Source organism: Cebidichthys violaceus, unplaced genomic scaffold, assembly GCF_023349555.1.
Source record: "Cebidichthys violaceus isolate CVI_PGR_0920_01 unplaced genomic scaffold, fCebVio1.0.p SCAF_15, whole genome shotgun sequence".
Lineage (NCBI taxonomy): Eukaryota > Metazoa > Chordata > Actinopteri > Perciformes > Stichaeidae > Cebidichthys > Cebidichthys violaceus.
In genome coordinates this window covers 2,534,568-2,542,031 of record NW_027176318.1, presented here as the reverse complement: position 1 = coordinate 2,542,031, position 7,464 = coordinate 2,534,568, and positions in this window count along the sequence as shown.

Genomic DNA, 7,464 nt, shown 5'->3' with positions numbered 1-7,464 from the left:
AACCGTTCCAACATGGGTTTCTGAGTTGTTTTTTTACACTTTGATTGCCTCTTTGTGGTCACATGTTATCATGTTCCTGTAGTGTAAATTAGTTTGAAATTGGGCATGGAACTAATGGTAGCCAAGCAATAATATTTATACACAGCTTCCGTTTCAATCTCCATGTACTGCAGTTTGAGCACACGGATGAAATCTGCATGGCTTGTGTAACATCACTGACATCCAAGCAAAATCAGTGGAGATAATTGGCAGCCGTTCAGCAAAGTTTGCCAAGTATTTTACAGGTCTTAACAATGTGTGACCTGCCTTAGAGCACAGTAGACAAAGAAAAAGTTCATTAACACTCTTATTGGAATGAGTTTTAGAATGAAGCAGCCTCGTTTCCACCTTTCCTGTCAGCTTGAGAAGCATTTTTATTGTTGAAATTGGAGGGGCTGACTCAAAGAGAACTGCTGCTCTGCGGCTGTTTCAGTTAAAAGCATGGAATCCAGATTGCATGGAGTAATAAGGTGATTAACTAAAAATGACTTCTTGGAAGGGGATCTGATGTCGAGTTGAGCTTTGTAGTATTAATGGAAGTCCCCAGAGCGGTCTGACTTGGATGGTCAGATTTGGAGCTTAGGTTGAGTGCACCTCTCGCATTACTATAACCCACCACAGAAGGAACAGAGAAAGCTACAGGCACACTGCAGCCCCAGCTCCTTCTGGAAACATGTCATGTCATTGAAGCTTGTATAATCTATATATACACACACATGTTGTAATCAGTTGTGTTAACTGGACTGCTTTCTACAGTGTGGGGAGATGAAGAACAATTGTGATGCTGGCCATGAGTGAGGAGGTCAAGGTCAGGGATGTAGGGGTGGATAAAGTATTCCTGCAGGGTATTCATTACAGCTGGCCAGGGGCCAACAGCTAACACTGGAGCTGGGGGCCAGGGGCCGTTTCAGGGAACAACCTTAGGCAGAGAAAAAAAGCCAGGGACCAGATTTGGAACTGGCATTGAGTAATTTGATTAGTAATTTCCATTATGCCTTATTGTCACATTTTTTTGTCATTGAGAATTTTGATATTAGAAGTTTGTGGAAGAAGTACTCGGATCTTATTTTTGGAAAATAATATTAATATCACACTGTAGGGGTAACCTTGAATACTAGACTATTCAACAATATAATCAAAAGGTACCTGATTCGACAGCAAATCTCACAGTCAATTATCGCTGTGACAGAGAAATGTGGTGAGGAAAGAAAGGATCATTCCATTCTGGCTCTATGGGGGTGCAGAATGTCGGATTTCAGATAGAATTGCTTGGTTTCACCAAACAAATCATGATATATAGCCTATTTATATATATATACACTTCTCAGCCTATTATTACTGTTAATATAAAAGTGAAAATACCTCATGTGCTTTCAATCAATGTCCTTAGTGGGCATGAATAAATCAGCATTTAAAATAAGTGACTGCATCCCTCTTAGCAGAAGTGGAGTAGAAGTACACAGTTGTATATAAAAAGGTAATATTCAAGTAAAGTATCAATACTTTCTACCACTAGTATTTAGGAGGTTGCTGATCATTTACATCTTTTTCCTCTTCTTCCCTGACATGAACTACTAGTAACTAAATTCATTTAATTAAGTGGGGTACTCGTTCGTATTTTCATCTTATGCTTTTTTATTTTTTTACTCCACTGAATTGAAGATTTCAGACAAAATATATCTTTTGAAATGTGATGCACTATACATATTATTATTAGCCGTTACTGCCCTTGCTCAGCTTCTTTTTTCCCCTCAACACAAGGCTGCTTTAAATTCCCTTCAATGTTTATAAATGATCCCTATTTGTTTCTGATATATAACCCCAAAAAATGCCAGAGCTCCCATGAGCCTCAGCGTCCATTGCTTGGAGAAGAAGCTAACCAGAGGTGTGAATCAGCAAATGCAGAATGCTTTGTCATTGCGGTTATCAACAACATAATACTGTACCATAGGTGTTAAAAACTATCCAAAAGTGATCCAGGATCTGCATAGTGAACTGACTGTTGAAAGTATTAGGGTGATTCTACAAAGCCAAATCTCTGCACAAATTGAAGCTTCTAATGTGGATGTCTTAACAGAATGTTCCTCTCTCCAAGAGTTAAGTGGTATTTTATTTTTACTTTTCTATGCAGCTTCCATTTACAACATCCCAGTTCACATATCTAGTCAGAGGCAACAATGCATTGTAAAATCATACTCTACAAAGCAATGATGTGACCCAACCCAGCCATAGTAACTGGTATCGTAACACACTCATTGGCTGCACTGGGATGTCATAGCTGGCCAATGAGAGAGCTTAGATAAGAGTGGTTCTGACCAGTGGACTCTACTATCACAAGCATCTTTGTTTGTGCTCGGAGTTAGGCGTAAGCAGTGTATTTAGCAAAACTATGTACATAGTTATGTCTATACATCCATCAGCCAAACTTCCAGGACAGCATGTTCTCACTCTGATGCGTCAAATACCACAGCTTGGTCATTAATCCTACGCGTCATACTCTCTAGGTCAGGGGTGGGCAATTCTTTTTCCCAAGGGGCCATAAGAGAACCAACGTCTTCTGAACATGTTGCTATAGCAGCTTAGCTAGCAAAGCCTCAGATGTCCGTGCTGCTCTGCATCAGTCCAGTTTTTTGTATTTCTCCGGGTTTTGTTTTTTGTAATTGTAATCCATCTGCGATCGGTTCTCCACAAACTAAGCACACGGCTTTACCTTTTGACTTCAGTAAATAAATACTTAAAAGTCCATGTTTTGTTAAAAACTCTACACTCTGTATCAATCTCTTTTTTTAAACATAGGCTGACATTTTTTAAAGGGGTTAACAGCTAACTCACATCTCCTGTAAACTCAGTTCGCCAACACATTGCTGCTTGCACACATTCACTAACTACGTAAATTGAGAAACAGAACAACAGTCGCCTTCAAAATAAAAGCAACGCAGCTGTATTCTGTGCATGATGTACACTTATTTACGTTTTATTCCTAATTTCCCATTGACGTCCCACGGGTCCGGTCGGCGACAGCCAAAGGGCTGGGTATGGCCCGGGGGCCGTACAATGTCCAGGTCGGCTCTAGGTACTCCTCTAGCCTCAGTATTGGACATGTTGGGACGACGTGTCAAAATACGTGCAGGACGTTTAGGCAGCAAACCACTAAGTTAGGTTGATAAAAAGAGCGAGGCTGATATTGACTGACAACAAAATGTCAAAAATGTACTTTGTTTCACACGGGGTACAGCTGTGTTCTTCAGCCACTTTTCCAGTCAGTCTCCGCTCAGAATTTGTCTTCTTGGCACACTCTGTCCAGATGTCCACCAATGTATTGCAAGCCCGGTGGGCTGGCCTTTAAGGTGGACCAGCCATTCTACTTTAATTAACAAGCTGCTCCTCCTTAGTTTGCTCAGCTTTTTTTATTTTTAATATTTCTTTTCACCATTCAACTTTGAATCTTATTGTCGGTTAATGGTTAATTATTAATACTCCTAGTTCTTTGATGTTTTCTCCAGCTAGGTTTCAAAATGTTCAAAATCACCTTCAATCAGAAAAAGTGAAACAGCAAAGAAGTCTCAAAAGGGACTAAAGACCGGGGCTTCTGGCGGAACTGCTAAATTGCGGTCTGCATTAAGTGGAGGAAGGATCAGAGTGTCCTGGGTGTGCGATTCCTCATCTCTCTGAAGGCCCTAAGAAAGGGTGTTGTCACACCCTTAATGAGAAAGAAGGGTAATGCACCAAGCTGCTGTCAAATATTAATTAGGAGCCAGTCCTCACACCCTGCACAACAGGTGATCTGAATAACACTCCAATCAACTCAGGGGAGTTGTGACACTCAGCTGAAATGAGTTGTGAAAAGGGGAAATGACAGCCAATGACAGAGGAAGAGGGACTGCAATGGCTGGATTTGGCAGGAGACTTTTTGCTGGACAATTATTAGTGACACAGCTTTAAAGCTTTGATGCAAATTATCTGAGCATCACTTGCTACATTTCCTTTTTTCAATAAATGAAAAAATGAATTGATCCAGTAATTACATCTAATATATATTTGAAAGCCAACAGGATGTGTATCAATGCCTTTATCAAATATATATATATATATATATATATATATATATATATATATATATATATATACACACTACTTAGTCTAAAAGATAATCACATTGCACAACTTCCAGACGACCACCTCTTGTTGATTATGGATCGGTCCTTTCAACATGTTTAACAGTCTGTCTTTGTTGTTTGGTCAAGAGTTATTTCAGGCTTTCATTAGAATGGCAGCATTGACAAAAGCCTTGCCGAGCTGGAGTGACGCGTCAACCACCGGCAAAGAAAGGTTGCATATGGATGGATCGTTCCTAACACTGCGACTGACTGACACGGGGGCTGACAGCTGCCTCTGATGTATGGACAACGCACTACCCCCGTTACTGAGGCTGACACAATTTCCTCAAAGCGTTTTCCTCTATAAAGGGCAAGATTGATCACCGGCATTCAGATTTCCTCTCCTTGCTTGTCTGTTTGTGTCTAAATCACTTTACAATTTCAGCGGGTGTGCTGTTACAGAAACACCTCGTTTTTATCTCATTAATGTTGAGACATAGGTATGTTGACGCTTGTCCGTCTGTTCAACATTTTGGCCCAGAGTTATGCGTTTTGACTGCTTCCATGTCATTTTTTTTTTTTTTCCTTTTTATTTTATTTTTACATTTAACAAAAATATAATATTAAAAAAAAATAGCCGTCGGGGTCTCCAATACCTCGTGGATTGGGAAGGATACGGTCCAGAGGAACGCTCATGAGTGCCCCGTTCTCGGATCCTTGACCCCACACTACTTTGTGATTTTCCACCAACAGCATCCGGACAAACCTGGCAGAAGGGCCTGGAGGCTCCCGTTGAGGGGAGTATTATCAGGATCCCTGTTTGACCCGTTGTGTGTTAACCTCTGTTTCCCCCGCATGTGTTCTGTCATTCCCCTGTTTGTTATTGTATGCCATGTGTTCTGTGTTTTTACATTACATTGTGGATTTTTTTTTTTGAATGGCGTGCCTAAACGAATCCTGACTGACCGGGCCAAAGAATGTGTCAACAAAGAAACAATTGAGACAAGTGATATTACTGTATTTTTGCTCACAGCAACAATGCGAATAGCACCATGGTATTCCAAAAGAAGTATCTCCTTAATTTCTTTCTTTACAATGCATATTCTAGATCAACCTGGAATTGTGTGAAAAAAAGCATCTGTGCACCCTACCACCCTCAAACAAATGGCTTGGTGGAAAAGCTTATTCGCACAATTCAAGGGTAAAAATACACTTTTTCAACAAAATGTAATTGGATGAAACCACTTGTGATATACCATACGGTATGAGACAATGATTGATTATTTTTTTTTAATTATCAATTTCAGAGATTTGAAAAAATCTGTGACTGGGACAAATTCATACAACAAACTATTTGGGCTATGCACAAATAAGAAACAAACCACAAAGTACTTTTTCTACACCAATGTTTCAGATAACTGAGGAACACATCTGTAAAACGAAATTTCTTATTGAGACAAAGTGACTGTTAGAATGTGGTTGGCATTACGTATGTATGTGGCCAACCATGGCATTAAATTGTTAATAAATTGGCCCCCGTTGATGTCGTCATGGGCGGAACTATCTAGCGAAACCTTGTTGAGCATGTTTTTTAGTGATAGAAATATAGCTAAATAGAAACTAAGAAGGAAGCCATTACAACTGCACTAACCCAAAATGAGGACATATGCATCCAAACTACAAACCTGTGATGTGTACATTAAATTGGAGGCAAATATCGCAGAAGGTTAGGAAAGGGTGCGGAAGAGTAAATTATCAAAGGGGGATGATGAGAGCTTTGTGGTGGTGGACCAAGTGTTGAGGAAAAATGTTCGGGACAAACAGAGAAAAGGGGATAAACTACAGGCTGACTTACTGGGTCATACACTTTAACAACATGGATGGAAAAAGTGATGACCTGAACACTCAAAAAGGAAACCACACTGGAAACATTCAAATAGACCATCTCAATAAATATGTGCAACCGGAGCATGAATACCCACCAAATGGAACCCACTTCCACTCCTCCAGCACTGCAGCCCAGCCCTTTATTAATTAAAGTGTTTTGGGGTCCAAAATCAGACGCCTTGTCCTGTCATGTAACGCATTTGCCTCCGCAGAGGAATGTCAGTCTAGATGTCAATACAATTTCAATTTAATGAAAGCTTTGGTGACCTTTTGGAACTTGATACTGCATCAAATTACAAATGAGGCCTTGCTAAACAACTCTTTCATTTAATTCTCAGTGATAGCTAATATCTGTGAGGGTAGAAGATTTTTGCCACAGACCTGCAAGATTTTGCCCCTGAAAGCATTCAGTCTTTTATTTATATGCTTATATTTTTTTTCAGGCAAACATGTAACACCCCACAATTGTCATTTTCACTCATACCAACATTTACAAGAGGAAAAAAAATCATATCTTGATGACTCCTTACAAATGAGTACGATGTGGCAAGTATCATCCAGGGGATTTAAAAAAGGTAACAATTTTCAAAATCTGTTCACACAAGATTAAAGAGACAAGAAGCATTTTCATTCATTATGTGTGTATGTTTTCAGCTTGACCCTTTGGCCTTCAATGTCCTCACAGGACTGGTCTGTGACAAACGGCACTGTACACATGTGGTGAGAATACATACACTACCAGAAAGAAAAGTTTTAGAACCATGCGTAGGAGTGTCCAGATTGTTGTGTGGTACTCTAGCACGATGATTGAACGTGATAATTAATCCACTTTACATGAATTTGAATCTATCGTAAAGGTAATTTATCCAAAAGACGAAGCAGATGCTTCACCTTGATCCTTTAGGTGAAACCCCAGATCACCTCAACAAATGCAAGGATATGACGATGCTGTCATGGTCTGGGCTGTGCTCCTCCCCCTAATTGACCGGTGCAGCTGAAAGTACTGCTACGGCTGAAACTCTTGTTAAGCCCTTTGTCTGCCTCAGCCTCAGGTTCTCTGCTCCTCCAGCCTGCTCCCAGCCTGCCGACCATTCCTCCAGCCGGTTCACAACACTCCAGCGCCTCGTGCTTTCAAATAAAAGACTGTTTAACCATTTTTGGTCTGCCTCTATTCTGCTCTTGGGTCCAGCATCACAATCAACATGACAGATGCAAGTCATACATGAGGGGTTAAAATATCATGAAATGTTCTTGCTTACGAAAACGTACTATATTTTTCTAATCAACAGAGCTTTCATGAGACATAAAAAAACTCCACATATTTGGGTGGACTTGTGCTACAATAAGCCATCCAAATAAGCAAGACACTTGGCTGCAAGTGCAACTGACCCTTTGTTGAGTGCTGAAAGTTACTGATTAAACATATTTTGTGCAGTTTGCA